Genomic DNA, 17,807 nt, shown 5'->3' on the forward strand with positions numbered 1-17,807 from the left:
GCATTGATCACATTTTTGCCCCCAAATATAGAATATATTTTAAAGAAAGGAGACCATACTTTGAATAAGAGCCTAGAACTGCCACACGGAATCTTAAATTCCAGACATGGTTAGATTCCAATGTTCAGTGTACCTCAGAGTTAGATGCTGTCTTGCTGTGCTGTCATTTCCATTTGATTGATTTACACACTCTCCTCCATTTTCATATCATTAGCAGTTTATGACTTGTCCTTTTTCATCTCTTTGTATAGAGATGAAACTTCTAGAGTGATCTCTGCTAGGATGCTGTGTAGTTAATTGGTTATTAATCACTGGAGTTGTGTTTAACTAATGCTAACTGGTTGATGTTAGATCACATAACCAAAGAGTGAAATTGTCATTGGTGTGTTCTAAGAAGCTAATGACAGCAAGAAATTGTTCCATAAGTGTTGGTAGAAAAGAAGACTACTTAGCTAAATTACAGAAATACCACTGTGCAGACTATTGCTTAAAAAATATTTCAAATATGTTACTAAAAAGTAGCATTTTAATCAGCCAACCATGCACATTGTGAACAATGACTTGCAATAAGTAAAATTCTTTTTAACGTCCTAATAACATGTAGAAGTCTTGTTTCAGTTCTCAAATGACATGATAGTGGACATATACAATCCCAGCATTTGTAAGATGGAGACTATAGAACAGGGACTTCAAGGCCAACCTCAGCTACATAGGGAATTCAATCTACTTACACAAGTATGTTTTAAAATAAAAATAAACTAATGATTAAATAAACAAGATAAGAAAATCTAATCTCAAGATCCTGCAATTACCAGAAAAAGTATTTTATATTCTTCTCAATTATTTATCATATGTGAAGAAATATTAAAAATACAGATTTTCAGAGTTTGGTAGTCACTTGGATATAGAATTGACATTCTTTTCTATCCATTACATATTGAGAATAAAACAATCAAGATCATCTTGTCCCTCTCAAACAATGAGTGGATTTTTATCAATTTTTACTGGTTATTTTATTATTTATATTTCAAATATTATCCCCCATTCCAGATTTCCCCTCTGCAAACCCCCATCCCATCCTCCCTCCCCCTGCCTCTATGAGGGTGCTCCCCCACCTACCAAACCACATACCCTTGCCTCAGTGCCCTACTATTCCCCTATACTGGTTCATCGAGCCTTCACAGGACCAAGGGGCTCCCCTCTCATTGATGCCCAATTAGGTCATCCTCTGCTACACATGAAGCTGGAGCTGTTGGTCCCTCCATGTGTACTCTTTGGTTGGTGGTTTAGTCTCTGGGATCTCTAGAGGGTCTGGTTGGTTGATATTGTTGTTCTTCCTATGGAGTTGCAAAACCCTTCAGCTCCTTCAGTCCTTTCCCTAACTCCTCCATTGTAGTCCCTGTGCTCAGTCCGATGGTTGGCTTTAAGCAACCACATCTATTTTATCAATTTTTAAAATCAATCAAAAGTGTTAAAACTTAAGGGCTGCTGATTTTAAGTGTTTTAGTATCAATTGTTGTCCACTGGAGCTGGGAAGATAGGAAAGCTGATGTTAGGTTTATAGACCGTTCCTCCTGTTTCCAGAGTCGTGGTGCAGAGCAGTGGCAGGACAATGTAGCACCAGTATACATGATGTTGGTGATGCAAAGCCATGAGAGCATCATTCTCCCTTAAACAGCATTTACTTTTTATTACTCATACTCTTCTTACTATTACATAGTGTTGACATCCCAGGTCTTTTTAATAGATTTAGTATCCTTCTGTGTATTTCATAAATCAATACAAGTACTATAGAGGGAAAGTACAACAGTCTACTTTGAAGGATGACACATTATTTCTTAAGCAACACACTTGCCTTCTATTTATTTATTTTAGTCTGCTTGGTACATTTAGTTAAGAAGTCAAGTGCGACTTTAATGAAGAAAGTTGTCTGTCTAAAATATGTCAGCTTTGATATTTCTATTTTCAAAGGTCAGTAAATCACACTTTCATGTAAAATACCAAAATAATAATAAATCTTTGCCAGTGCTCCATTTCTTAGAATGAAAACCCAGAGCTGGTTGTCTGGAAAAACAAATCCAGTGAAAGAAGCAGAAGAGAAATGCATGCTCAGGATTCCATTACCTCCTTATGGAAAACTCTGAATCACAGTGCAATATATTATGGACCCAAGAACACAAGGTTTTCCTGTGTCTTTTTCTCCTCTTTTAGAGATATAAATTATTGTGATTCAGGGAAGACAGACCAGACCACAAAAGGAAATCGTAGAATAAGTTTTATATACTTTGCCATGGTGAAGTCAGAAATGCAGTTTAAAAAGGAAAGAGAAAAAGTACTTTATTTATCAGTAGCAAGAAAATCACAGAATAAGGAAAGCTAGACACCCTTTTAAAAATAACAGTATGCTTTGGCTGAGATTTAGTACTCTGACTTTAAAAACCTATATAAAAATATAACTTTATAATTCATGTGGCAAGGCTGATATAATGTACCTGCAGAAAGAAAAAACAAAATGTAAAACACAAGTTTACCAATATCAACTGAATGTATGTAGCTTTAAAAATGACTTTGATTTTGGACCTAAAGCATTCATAACCTGTTTTCTTTTCCTCCATCTCTCTCTGGAAACAAATTGTATGATATGTGTTTCAGCATCACTTAACTTTATCACACCTGTATCTACTACTATCCAGGTCAATTCTGACACCAACTACCTGGAGGAGTAAAGATTGGATTGTACAATTTAAAGGTTAAGTCCACATTCTCTAAGCTCATCATCCATTTTTTCCTGGTAGTTGTGACAACCAACTAAAACTATAGCTTGTTCCCATAATCCCCTGTTCAAGTTTAGTAATTCTACAGAACAACGCATAGTACTCAGAATAATATTCTTAATTTAAAATAGTACACATTCACACTATTAAACTTCAATTTCAAGATCATCAGGATGGAAAAAGATGTTTAGGCCAAGGTGTACCACAGCTTGTGCTCTGTGTCATGTACTAGGAAGTTTGGATCTCTGCAGTTTTTGCGTAGAGCTGTCGATCTTAGAAGACAGTGGATTGATAATCTAAAGATCCTCCTTAGTTCTCATCATTAGCCAGCAAATTATGTAAGGACTAGATACAGAATCAATCAATCTTTCCAATCAATGAAATCAATCAATCAAACTGCCTTCCTCATTTGGTCAGCTGTTCAGCCTTATCTCTCCAATTCACACTGTCTGTGCTTCTCCTCTCATAGCCTTTTCTACTTTTCACTACTTTGCCTTACCCTTCTCCCCAATCTGATTGGTCAGGGTTTTGCATTCACCCAGGCATCTCACATTGGTCCTTAAACAACCTTCAGATAACTGCATTTTCAGGTTAACTCAGAACAAACAAATCTTGAGCACTGTAAACATGTTGAACTACTTGCACTTGGTGTGTGAACATGCTTTTCTAGAATATTAGGATTAAAATGATCTTACAACATAGAATATAAAAGTTCCCTTATGCGTTCCTTTTCCTGGGTATGCAAGGCATAGAAGAAAAAGAAATGAAGCTCTCTCAACAAAGGAGGTCATTCTTGGTAACACAGTGCAACATACTATGAGTTCAACAATTGGTTGCCATATTATCTAATCATTTTTGATTAAACATTAGCTAGGACTGTGAAAAGGGCTCAAGAGTTAATATGTTGGGTGAATCAATATAAGAATTTGAATTAGTGGGGTTGGGGATTTAGCTCAGTGGTAGAGCGCTTGCCTAGCAAGCGCAAGGCCTTGGGTTCGGTCCTCAGCTCTGGGAACAAAAAAGAATCTGAATTAGAATCCTTAGAACCCTTATGAAGGTAAGCATAGCTGGAGGCTTGTATTTTTCAAAACCTACTTTAATACATCTGTTTAAATGCTTCCACCTCCCTTCTAATCAACCACCCAGCAGAGGTAGTAGAAAGGAAAGGTTATTAAGGCAAAGGAGGTTGTGGACTTATTTAGAAATGGTTATTTGGGGAGAATACAAAGTGTTAGCAAAGTCAAAGGAAGACTGGCAAAGAGTGGCAAAGCAAAACAATGTCACACCGCATCGTGCATGATCTGATAGATTATAGTTATACCCTTTCCAAACATCACATGTTCTCTCGAGCATCTGCTTTAGCAAACCATGCCATGTCCTTTGTCCAGGCACCTTTCAGAAAAAACACAACACCTCTGCTCTCAACGACATATCCTCTCATGAGATAGTTTCCAGAAAAATATCCCAACAATTGTGAGTCTCCAAGAATACCAGAAATTTCCACTTCACATCCTACTCTGCATCTGTTATCCTGGAGATCCTACAGTTACATGAGAACTGGAAAGTGGAGAATCCATGACAATCCATGGGCCAGCAAATTTGGCATACATAGGCATAAAGTACAATGAGTCATAAAAGAGGTTCTAGAAAAAGACTCACACTCATTTTTTTCTAATTTCAAAAGTACTCCAACATATCACAGGCACACATGATACCACATTCTTCATGTATTCCGTGTTCTTTGTACACACATGCACACACACACACACACACACACACACACACACACACAAAATTGGTCACTGGTAAGTAAAATAGTCACCAATTGCTCAACCTTGTCAGGCCTATTTCTAGAGCAAACCAGGTTCCAAATCTTTTCCAAGTTGTCTCTCTGATTTTCATGTATTATGAAATTTGACTTATTATTTTTTAAATGGAGCTCCCTATCATAAGTGATACTACTTCTTTTGTTGCACATTGTGAGGTGTCCAGAACTTTATTTCTCTTATGTGTAACCCAAGTGTGGTCACACTGTTCTTTCCTGCCTGCTTTTGTTTCTATCTGTTCCCTACCCCTCAAATCACATGGTCATGTTTTCATGTAAAGCTTGTTACATCCTGACCTCACTACCAGTGGAGCCCCCACAGAGTCATTAGGAATTTGTTATCAAAAGCCTTTAACATCTCCGTGACCTTTTATTGAAATTTCATTCCTTCTGAATGAAATTTTCTTCATAGGTTAAGAAAACAGACAAGGGAATAGTTGATATTTTAACAAGCTCTACAAGAAATCCAATGAATATATTTTAGTGACATGGAACTAAGGTAAGTTGGTCGAGTCCTTGGCTGGAATGTATAAAGCCCTGGATTTGATTTTCAGACTGTACAAATGAGACATAGGGATAACCACCTCACATCACTAGACTTGGAAGGTGACAGAAGAATAAGAAGTTCCACTTTCTCCTCACTTGGCCATTTTGTGTGCAGCCTAAAATTCATGAGTCTATGTCTCAAAAAATTAAAATAAGCCACTTGGGGATTTCTATCGTGGGGTATCTGCTGTATTTCAACTGGCAATATGGCCTGCCATATATCGATGGCCAGTCAGAAGGTGTTAAATGTCACTGAAGCAATACAGTGTCACTTCCTTGAGAATCAAATTTAATGAAAGGTGAAAAAGTTTCTGATGCATGCACTTTTAAAAGGTTTTTCACTTGCGCATGCATATAAAAACAGTGGAGTCATTCATTTTCATGTTTTATATAAAACAGAAGATTTCAAAGGACCTTCATGTTCTCAGGGCTGCTGCAGGCTCTCTGCCCAGACTTCCCAGGGACACACACATTCATCGTCCTCTGCTTTAAGGAGTACTTCAGAGGAAAAGTTGGAAAAGCTGTGGTTCTCTTGAAAGAATAATAAACTCAGTGTAGGAAGAACTGAGAACAAACCTTTTCTTTTATATTTACTAGCTATGTCACCAAAACTTTCAAAACTTCCTAGTGTCCTTCCTTAACATACAAAGCAGACTATATGCATTATAAGTGTGGGATAGGATTGAATATTTATGACCTGAATGTATGGGAAATCTGTCAAACAGTATTTGAATTAATATTGATCTATATCAAGATTAGGAGACTTAAACTAAAGCTTATATTGAACTGGAATGTATTGTTGCTGCTTTAGTTACATGTTGAATTTTACAAACATCCCACGATAGTAACAGAAACTTTCACTCAATTTTGCTGTCTCTCGAGTCACTCTTTCAAATTCCCTCAAAGTTCTTATCTTCAGTCTTTCCTTAGCAACTGACATCTGTAGCTGTAATATCTTACAAACGTGAGTAATAGCTCTGAGCTATTCACAAAGTAGCATCTTTTTCATTTTCTAGTACTTTCTACATACAGACTTTTGGCAAAAGCTTCCTTAATAAACATATTTAATGAATAGCTAATCTAAAATTATAATGGAAACACTGGCTTAAGTTTCTGACTTGATGAATGAGATGATCTACTAAAAACAATGCCTCTAACTTTCATAAATTCTGTATTCTTAGACAATTTACTTATCTGAGTTTTTAAATTACTTCTTATTATTTTTAATTACAAATTAAAACATAGTTATCTGTATGTTAAGGATTTGACTTTATAAAGTATGGAACTACAACCACATTACAGGTTTGAACATTAAAAATTACAAAGTAGCCGTGTAAATGGCAAAGAAGAGATTGTTTCAGTGTTTGTTGCACGTCATGTTCTGTTGTTTGGATATCAATTTTTTCCAATATAAGTAACTCATGGATTTCTAATTTAGTTTAATTCTCCTTTAAAATGCAAAACCTAAGTTGGAGATTGTGGTAAGCTCATGTGTTCCTGACCTTGTTCCTGTGTTCTCCTTATTTCTGCTCTTAGGAGGAGCCACAAACATGCTAGGACGTTCATTCGTTCACAGTTGCAATTTCATTGCTTCCGTCCTCTTGTGGATGACTTACCTCTGTGACTTTCTGTACAGATCCATCTTGTAGGAATTTAGATTATTATTTTATTCTAAGACTTTGTTCATGTATGTATACATGATCATTTTCACTTGTAATTTAATTTCCATGTTAAGCAATTGACTACAATATTACAAAGTCTTAGTTCAATTAAGGTTGACCATTTTAAGTACTATTATAAGTCATGGATTGCTGGACAAATGCTTCCATTGCCCGAATACACTGAAATAGGAGACCATTAATTCAGCCATTATCCAGTAACTTCTAATTCTATGAAACATCTCATTCATAAAAAGTGACCAGAGGAAATATACATCTGTTTTGTTTGGGGAAGTGACTGAGGGAATCAAGACTTCAATAACTCCAATGCTATTATGAGGTACTGATAAGAAAAAGTTATGTAATCTGAAACCATGATGTCAGGACAATTTCTGTTTAGTAGAAACATTAGAAATTGAATGGAACATAAATTTTTTTGTCCATAAAATAAGCTAGCACATAAAACTTTCTTTCATTTAGTTTAATATCAATTGTTTGCTAACTAAAAAATCAGTTAAAACACCTTCTAGTCGCCATCTGGGTCCTGGAGTTAACCTTGTGGCATAGCTTTCCATAACCAAATCCTGCCAAAAGAGAAGTGGTCTCCCAGGAGTACAGTCACCTCTAAGTTCACAGTTGAGACCAAAACTTTTGCTCCAATAACTTGCCAAAGAGGTATCCACCATGAAACCACATGACACAGGAACCTCAGAGCACCCCGAGACAAGATCCTTCAGGTTTCCATCCTCAACACAGAGTTAAACCACTCTACACTTAATGCCCCCATTAGAAAACAGTTCTCACAGGACTGCTGACACACCTAAGATCACAGGCACACAGGCTCACAGGCTCACCTGAGGGACAATCTCGGGTCAGAAAAAGCAAGACCAACTAACACCAGAGATAACAAGATGGCAAGAGGCAAGCACAAGAAACGAAGCAACAGAAAGCAAGGTTATTTGGCACCATCAGAACCCAGTTTATCCACTACAGGAAGTCCTGTATACCCCGACACACCTGAAAAGGGAGATTAGGACTTAAAATCAAATCTAATGATGATGAGAGGACATTAAGAAGGACATAAATAACTCCCTTAAAGATATGCAGGGGAACACAGGTAAACAGGAAGAAGCTCTTAAGAAGAAAACACAAAAATCCCTTAAAAATTAAAGGAAAATACAACAAAACTGGGGAAGGGATTGAAGGAAACCCTCCAGGATCTAAAATTGGAAAGAGAAACAATAAAGAAATCACAAAGAGAGACAACCCTGGAGATAGAAAGCTTAGGAAAGAGATCAGGAGTCACAGAAACAAACATCACCGAAAGAATACAAGAGATAGAAGAAACAATCTTAGGAGTGGAAGATACCATAGAAAATATTAAACAACAGTCAAAGAAAATACAAAATGCAAAATGCTCCAAACCCAAAACATTCAGGAAATTCAGAACACAATGAGAAGTCTGAACCTAAAAATCATACATATAGAAGAGAGCAAAGAATCCTAACTTAAGGGTCAGTAAATATCTTCAACAAAATAATAGAAGAAAACTCCCCTATCCTAAATAGATGCTCATAGATATACAAGAAGCCCAGAGAACTCCAAATAGATTAGACCAGAGAAGAAATTCCTCCTGTCCCATAATAGTCAAAACACAAACTGCACAAAACAAATAAAGAATATGAAAAACAATAAGGTCAAGTAACTCATAAAGGCAGACTGATCAGAATTACACGAGAGTTTTCAACAGAGACTATGAAAGCTGGAAGATCCCGGGCAGATGTCATACAGAACCTAACAGAACACATATGCCAACCTAAGCTACTATACCCAGCAAAACTCACAATTACCATAGGAGACACCAAGATATTACATATTACATGACAAAAGCAAATTTACACAATATCTTTACACAAAAGCAGCCCTACAATGGAAAATAAATGAAAAACACCAAAACAAGGAGAAAAACTACTCATTAGAAAAGCAAGAAAGCAATCTTTTAAGTAACCTAAACAAGATAGCCACACAAACATAATCTACCTGTAACAACAAAAATAAAAGGAGCCAACAATCACTTATCCTTAATATAACACTTCTCCAATAAAAAGACATAGACTAACAGACTAGATAAATAAACAGTTACCAGCATTTTGCTGTATACAGGAAATACACCTCAGTGACTAGGATAGATGCTACCTCAGAGTAGTATCTCAGAGTAAAAGGATGGAAAATATTCCCAAGCAAATTGTCCCAAGAAACAAGCTGGAGTAGGAATCCTAATATCCAATAAAACCAACTTTCAAACAAAAGTTATAAATAAGATAAGGAAGGATACTTAATATTCATCAAAGAGAAAATCTAGCAAGATGAACTTGCAATTATGAACGTTGATGCTCCAAATGCAAGAGCAACCACATTCATAAATAAAACTTTATTAAAACTCAAAGCATATGTTGCACATCACACAATAATACTGGGAGACTAGAAGATCTGGATGAAATGGACAATTTTCTAGACATATACCAGTTACCAAAATTAAATCAGGATCAGATAAACAATCTAAACAGTCCCATGACTGCTAAAGAAATTGAATTCATTAAAAGTCTCCCAACCAAAAACAGTCCAAGACCTAATGGATTTACTGCCGAATTCTATTAGACTTTCAAAGAAGACCTAATACCAATACTCTTCAAACTATTTCCAGAAAATAGAAACAGAAGGAACACAGCCTAATTTAACCTATGAAGCCACAATTACACTGAAACCAAAACCACACAAAGACCCAACAAAGAAAGAGAACTTCAGACCAATTTCCCTTATGAATATCTGTGCAAAAATATTGAATAAAAACTCTCAAACAGAATCCAAGAACACATCAAAATGATAATCCATCATGATCAAGTAGGCTTCATTCTAGGGATTCAGGGATGGTTCAAAATAGGTAAATCCATCAAGGTAATCTACCACATAAACCAACTCAAACACAAAAATCACATGATCATCTCCTCACATGCTAAAAGCAACATTTATCAAAATTCAATACCCCTTCATATAACAAGTCTTGGAAAGATCATGAGTTTAAAGCCCATATCTAAACATAGTAAAAGCAAAATAGACCAACCAGTAGCCAACATCATGTAAAATCGAGAAAAATTTGAAGCAGTCCCAATAAAATTAAGGGCTGGACAAGGCTGCCCACTCTCTCCCAATGTATTCAATATAGTACTTAAAGTTCTAGGCAGAGCAATTAGACAGCAAAAGGAGGTCAAAATGATACAAATTGGAATGGAAGAAGTGAAAATATTACTATTTGCAATGATACAATAGTATACTTAAGTGACCCCCAAAATTCAACAGAGAACTCCTACAGTTGATAAACCACTTCAGCAAAGTGGCTGGATATAAAATTAACTCAAACAAATCTGTAGCATTCCTGTACTCAAAGGATAAATGGGCTAAGAAAGAAATTAAGGAAACAACATTCTTTACAAAAGTCACAAATAAAATAAAGTATCTTGAGGTGACTCTAAATAAACAAGCTAAAGTCTGTCTGAAAAGCACTTCAAGTCCCTGATGAAAGAAAATGAAGAAGATCTCAGGTGGAAAGAACTTACATGTTCATGGATTAGCAGGATTCATATAGTAAAAATGGCCAACTTGCGAAAAGCAATCTCCAGATTCAGTGTAATCTACATCAAATTTCCAACTCAGTTTTTCATAGAATTAGAAAGAACAATTTTCAACTTCATTTGAAATAACCAAAAACCCAGGATAACGAATACTATTCTCAACAATAAAAGAAATTCTGGGGAATCACCATCCCTGACCTCAATCTGTATTACACAGCAATAGTCATTAAAACATAATGATATTGGTATAGAGACAGTCAAGTAGGTTAATGGAATAGAACTGATAGAATTGGAGACCTAGAAATGAACACACACACACACACACACACACACACACACACACACACACACAAACACACACCCTATGGTCACTTAATCTTTCCAAAGTAAACAAAACCATACAGTTGGATAAAAGACAACATTTTTCACAAATGGTGTTGATTCATGTGGAGTTCAGCAGATAGAAAAATGTAAATCTATCAATTATTATCTCCTTATACAAAGCTGAACTACAAGTAGATCAAGGACCTCCATATAAAAGCAGACACACTAAAACTAATAGAAGAGTAAGAGGTGAGGAGCCTCGACCAAAATGACATGTGGGAAAATTTCCTGAAGAGAACATAAATGGTTTATGCTCTAAGATCAACAATAGGCAAATAAGAGCTCATAAAATTGGCAAGCTTTTGTAAGGCAAAGGACACAGTCAATAGGACAAAACAGCAGCCAACAAATTCCAAAAGATTTTATCAATCCTAAATCTGATAGAGGGATAATGTACAAAATATAAAAAGATGTTAGACTCCAGTAAACCAAATGATCCTTTTTAAAAATGTGATACAGGGGCTGGAGAGATGGCAGGGCTGGAGAGATGGCTCAGCCGTTAAAGGCTAGGCTCACAACCAAAAAATGTGATACAGACCTAAAAAAAAAAAGAATTCTCACATGAAGAATATAAAATGGCCTAGAAGCACCTGAAGAAATGTTCAATATCTTTACTCGTCAGGGAAATGCAAATCAAAACATCAAAACAACTCTGAGATTCCACCTCACACCAGTCAGAATGGCAAAGATAAAAAACTTATATAACAACAGATGCTGGTGAGAAAGTAGAGAAAACCCGTTTTCGTTGGGATTGCAATGTGGTACAATCACTCTGGATTTCAGTCTGGCTGTTCCACAGAAAATTGGACATAGTTCATCCTGAGGACCCAGCTATACCAGTCCTCGGCATATACCCAAAAGATATTCTAACATAAAACAAGGACACATGTTTCACTATGTTCATAGCAGCCTTATTTATAATATCCAGAAGCTGGAAAGAACTCAAATTCCCTTCAACAGAAGAATGGATACAGAAAACGTGGTACATTTACAAAATGGAGTGCCACTCAGCTATTAAAAACAATGTCTTCATGAAATTCATTGGCAAATGGATGGAGCTAGAAAATATCATCCTGAGTGAGGTAACCCAAATCACAAAAAGAACTCACATGGTATGAACTCACTGATAAGTGGATATTATTCCAAATACTCAGAATACCCAAGATACATTTTACAGACCACATGAAGCTCAAGAAGAAGGAAGAGCAAAGTGTGAATGCTTCCTCCTTTTTAGAAAGGGGAAATACCCATGGCAGGAAATAAGGAGACAAAGTGTGGAGCAGAGACTGAAGGAAAGGCCATCCAGAGACTGCCCTATCTGGGGATCCATCCCATATACAGTCACCAAACCTAGACAGTGTTGTGAATTCCAAGAAATGCTTGATGACAACAGCCTTATATAGCTGTCTCCTGAGAGGCTGTGCCAGAAGAGGCAGATGCTTACAGCCAACAATTGGACTTAGCGAATGGCCCCCAATGGAGGAATTACAGAAAAGACTGAAGGAGGTAAAGGAGCATAGGAAGAATAACATCAACCAACCAGACCCCCAAGAACTCCCAGGGACTAACCCACCAACCAAAGAGCACACGTTAATGGACCCATGGCTCCAGGTGCATTTGTAGCAGAAGATGACAGTGAGGACATCAGTGTTGCAAGAGGTCCTTGGTCTTGTGAAGGCTTTATGCCTCAGTGTAGGGGAATGGTAGGGTGGAGAGGCAGGAGTGGGTGGGTGGGTGGTGGAGCACCCTCATAGAAACAAGGAGTGGTATTGGGGGTTTTTGAAGGGAAAACTGTGAAAGGGCTAACATTTGAAATGTAAATAAATAAAATATCCAATTAAAAAAAGAAAAAATCGATAGAGAACAAGGAAATGAAAATGTGAGTAGGGGTTGAATGAGTGAAGGAAAGGAAGAAATAAGTGTCTTATAATCTCAAAATATACATGACCTAATTAAAAAAACTTTACTGTATTAAATCCTCAAATTATTTCTTCAGCCAGAGGCAGTGGAGTGCGTTGCTTCAATGGCAGAATATTCAGCATTATTCCGCTATCTGCCGCTTTGTTGTGTGACTTGGAAAATTGTATAACATATTTTAATGTGGTAAACTGAAATAATGATAGTAAATCTATGTTTGTTATATATAAATTAATTCAAATGTTTATAATATTTACATGTATGCATATATGTGGACAGTATATATTTGTGTGTATGTAGTTACTGTGAGGAACATTGTTTAGTTTGTACTTTTATTAATATCAGGGACTTATTTAATTATAACTGCAGGACAATAAGACTCAGAATATTTGTGACATATTTATATAAATATGGTAGATCCAAAATTCAATGTCAGCATCATACACATTTTACTGCCTTTGGTTGATCCTATGATAGTTAATAGTAATTGTCAATTTGATTGCAATTTAGACTCACCTAAGTATGTACATCTGAACGTCTTTGTGAGGGATTATCTTTATTAGATTAACAGAGGCAGGAAGACTTGTCTACTCTCAGCGGCACCATTCCAACAGCTGAGATTTTGCATTGCATGAAGAAGAAGAAGCAAGTTGAACACAAGCATATATACATTTGTGTGAATATATTATAACCAACTGTCTCAGATGATCCTTTGAACTATGAGATAAATAAAACCTTCCTTTCTTAAAAAATAAAATAAATCAATAAAAATAAAACATTTGCAAACATTTCGTTCTAGTTATTACATTATTAATGAAATAGACAAGTAAAGTATTCTTAATTTCCTTTTTCAAGATGTACATGGTCTATTACATAGATACACACACAGACACATACATATACACACACACATGCACACCAACATTATTCAGCAAAAATAAGCGCCTAATTATCTCTAAGACAGGTTGAAAAGAAAACCTCATTATAAGCATACCATTGTGTCCAAAATTTGAAGGATTAATAAATAAAAGCTAAATCAATCTGAATCATTAGTGGTCAGTAGTGGTTTTAATTGTCTAAACAAACAGAAAACATGACTAGACCTGTGAGCTAGATATGGCAGGGTTCAATAAGTAAAAGAATGTCAGATCAGAGGAAACCATGTGCTTCAACCACAGAGATAGAATGCAGAGAAGCAGATGAATTAACTCAGAAAATATGAAGTAGGTTAAAACTCTTACTGTTATAGCTCACATAGAACGACGGCCAGGAAGACTGTGTTTCTCTTATTTAAGAAGAGTGCATTGCAGCAGTAAGATGGTTTTTCACTGATACCATGTACCATCAAATCCCAATATTATAAGCTTCATCTGAATGCTAGCTTCTTCTTTTCCAAGGAGATAAGAATTGCTTGATTCCTGCAGATGTGCCTGCTTCTTTGTTGTTTTAAGTATCTGCCATCAGAAAGCATAGTACAAAATTTGCAGTTGATAGAATCAGATAGTAAAGGATTTCCCCAACTCATCCAAATCCAAAGAAAGCCATTTGGAGTTAGAAAACCACCACACAGAATGGAATGTTACTAATTAACAATTTGCTTTAATTAAAAACTTTTAGGAAACAGTTACTACAATAGCCTACAGAAGGCAAAGAAAGAAAAAAATTCAAAATTTGACCGTTTGGTTTCAATAAATTAATCATCTTTGTAGAATAGCTAGTGAATAATAAGTGATACAGTAAAATGTAAGTCAATACTCAGAAGGAATTCTTAGACTCTCACTAGCTTGTGAAACCATATTCATATAAATACAAATTGCTTTAAATACACTTACTAATGGGTAATACTTTCTCCCAAATAACCTGTAATCCAAAGGCTGTTGAATCCTTTCTACAAATGATCTTTATTTAAGGCATTGAACACATTATTATTATTATTATTATTATTATTATTATTATTATTATAATCATTGCCCTTTTGGACTATCTGTTTACTTTTACACCCTTTCCACACCACATACTCTTTCTGGATTCCTTTTCCCTTATGATTCTTTTTTTGTTTTCCACGTGGAAAGGTTTAATGAGAGAAGTAGAGTAGAAGAGGGGAGAAGTAAAGAAGGCAGGCCATGGGCATGGCATGTGGGGGGAAGGGGTGGGGGATGGAGAGAGAAGGAACAGGAAAGAGGGCAAAAGCAGAGAAGAGAAGAACAAAGAGCCCTCTTATGATTTTTTATTAACATTCTATTCCTCATAATGAACCCCTCTCTGAATCAGCTAAAATTCCTGTTATTAGCTTCTGAGGCTCCTTACAATGTATATTGGACAATTGTGTAGTTTAACTTGTTCCTCCAAATTTAAAGATTCTCATTACCATCCATTATCTTGTAATGATTTGTGTCTCAGAATCCATATACACCTTAAATTCAATTAGGTTGAATCCAAATGCCATAGCTGGGATAAAGCTGTGCCCAGGTCTCTAGCTCAGGGAATATTTCTATTCCAAAGCTTGTTTTCAGTTCCTCTATAGTAGTGCTTCTGATAGTTTCTTTTGTACAGGTAGTGATGATGACAAGCTACATTTCATAAAACTCTTAGCAGTTATAGACTGAAAAGAACTGACGATTCTACCCTGTTTCCCTGTGGATTTTGCACTATCTGTAAGAGAATATGAAGTTGAACTTGGAAGTTAATATTTGGTTCCTAGAGACATATTAAATTCCTCCTCACTAGGAAAGTTGCTTAGGTGTTTATTTTTGATACACTATGTAGCAAAAAGTTTGAGGCTTTAAACATTATCTGTTCCTCAGAGGATAAATTAATTAATTCATGGTCTAACTCATGATAAAGTCAGCAACAGAGGAAAACAATTCTCCTTTGACTTTGTGCTTTTTTCCTTGACTTATCCATACAGTTTGTCATGGCCTTGTGATTTACATGAACACAAAATACGGATTAAGATAAGAATTTAAAAGAGATAAAAATAAATGCTGAAAAATATGTCTTCCCTGTAATAGCAAATAAGCACATTCGCTAGCAAGCTATCATGTCAGAAAAGTGGGTGAAATATATTAAATTCACTTTAGAAAAATATAAAATGAATTAAATTTATGATTGTTAGAATCAGAAATATAAACTTGTCCTTTCAGATACAAAAATCATACCTCTAAATCTTTGTGGGGATCTTTTCTTTCTTCACAAATTAATTGCTACACGGTAATTAATTACTACAGGTTTTTAAATTATCTCTGTATTTTTCTACAGATGCAAAATGTGGCTGTATGACTTATGAATCATGTTTTGTGTACAGATACAAATCAATTAAACAAATATGTTTTCTAAACATGCAAAGCCATCTCTGAGATGCAGTTATAAGAGGAAATCTTTTTTACCTTTAAAAACCAGGCATGGAATAATTTTGAGGGAACAATCAAAAGACTCTACATAAACCTGAAATTTCCTACTGGACAAAATGTTTCTATAATAAGAACCTTGTAATTTCTACATAAAAACAGCAAATTATAATAAACATACCCAAACTTACATGTTTACCGAAAACTGAATAGCGGTGGTATACAACTTCAACCCCAGCATTTGGGAGGCCGAGAAAGATAAATGTCTGAGCTTGAGGCCAGTTACAGGACAGCCAGAGCTAGATGGAGAAACTCTGTTTGGAAAAATGCAAATGGCAAAAACAAAACATCCTAGGTTAGGGAGAAACATCTGATAGTGCTTACCATGCAAAGATGAAGGTCTGGTTTTGAATATGTAATCTATAAATTTGTTATATTAATGTAATTTTTGAGACATGTATGGCCAAAAAAGTAAACTTTTAATGTATAATTTATGTTTATTTATATTCACAAATTTATTTCATGATATAAAGTAATTTTATTTTTTAAAATTTCAACTAGATGATACCTGAAATATTTTATTATTTAAGCATACAACCTACATATCATATAAGTGTGTTTAATCAAGCATTCAGAATGAAGCAATTAACTTATCCGTATAATTCAAATATCACAATTTATGTATGCTTATGACCAACTTTATAAATCATACTTCTGGGAGAAATGGCTCAGTACATAAAATTACTTGCTGTTCCTGCAGAGGACCCTATTTGACTTTTAGCACCCACATGGTAGCTCACAATCTTCCCAACTCAAGTCCTAGGGGATTCAGCATCATCTCTGGCCTTCACGACACCAGGTATACTGAGACTTTCATTTTTAACCTCCCAAACATGACTTCAATATTTCAATATTAGAAAAAGCAGAATTTCCGTATAGAGATATGGTCACACGATCAAAATATTTGATTCTTAAGTGTTAATTAGTACTAACCTTGAACAAATTCATAATGGTTAAAAGTATTTTTCCTTTTTCTAAGACAGACATCTATGTGGTACTGTGAATGATAGGTAGTTATCCAGAAAAAAGAGAAAAGTAATATCTAGGTTCCACCACATTGCCATAGTGGCAAAGCCTTCTAAAAAATGTTTAGTCTCACAACATTTATACCTTAGTGTGTTTTTGGATTATATTTGTCTTACAAGAATACAAACAATTACCTTCAGAGGAATTTGTTTCAGATTTCAGAAAATTATAATTTGAAAGTCACATGAAATGAATTAAAGTTCTAATTTTGTCTATTAATTTTGTGTCTATACTAAACCCCTATTCTTTTAAACATTGAGCACACACAAATCTGTTAATTTTCAAGTTACCAGACACTTTGGGGCACTGCAATTGGTTTTCCATGAAAACTCCTCCTTGCCATGTCTCCAATGGTCAGTGCCTACTGTCCTCACCATGATAACCTGCTGGGAGCTGCAATCCTAGGCAAGGTGTTGTGAAAATTAGCAATATGAAAGACCCCGAATGTGCAACAGTCACAAACTAATTAAAAATCAAATGCGTACTAAATCTCAGTGGTTGTTGTTGGCTTGGTTTTTTGTGTGTTTGGTTTGGTTCTCCTTTGTTTTGGCTGTTTGGTTGTGGGTTATTTTGCTGTGCTTGTTTGTTTGTTTGTTTGTTTGGCTATTTGCCTGAGTTGTATCATGAGACTTTGCTGCCTG

The sequence above is a fragment of the Rattus norvegicus genome, chromosome 16 (assembly GCF_036323735.1).
Source record: "Rattus norvegicus strain BN/NHsdMcwi chromosome 16, GRCr8, whole genome shotgun sequence".
NCBI classification, from domain to species: Eukaryota; Metazoa; Chordata; class Mammalia; order Rodentia; family Muridae; genus Rattus; species Rattus norvegicus.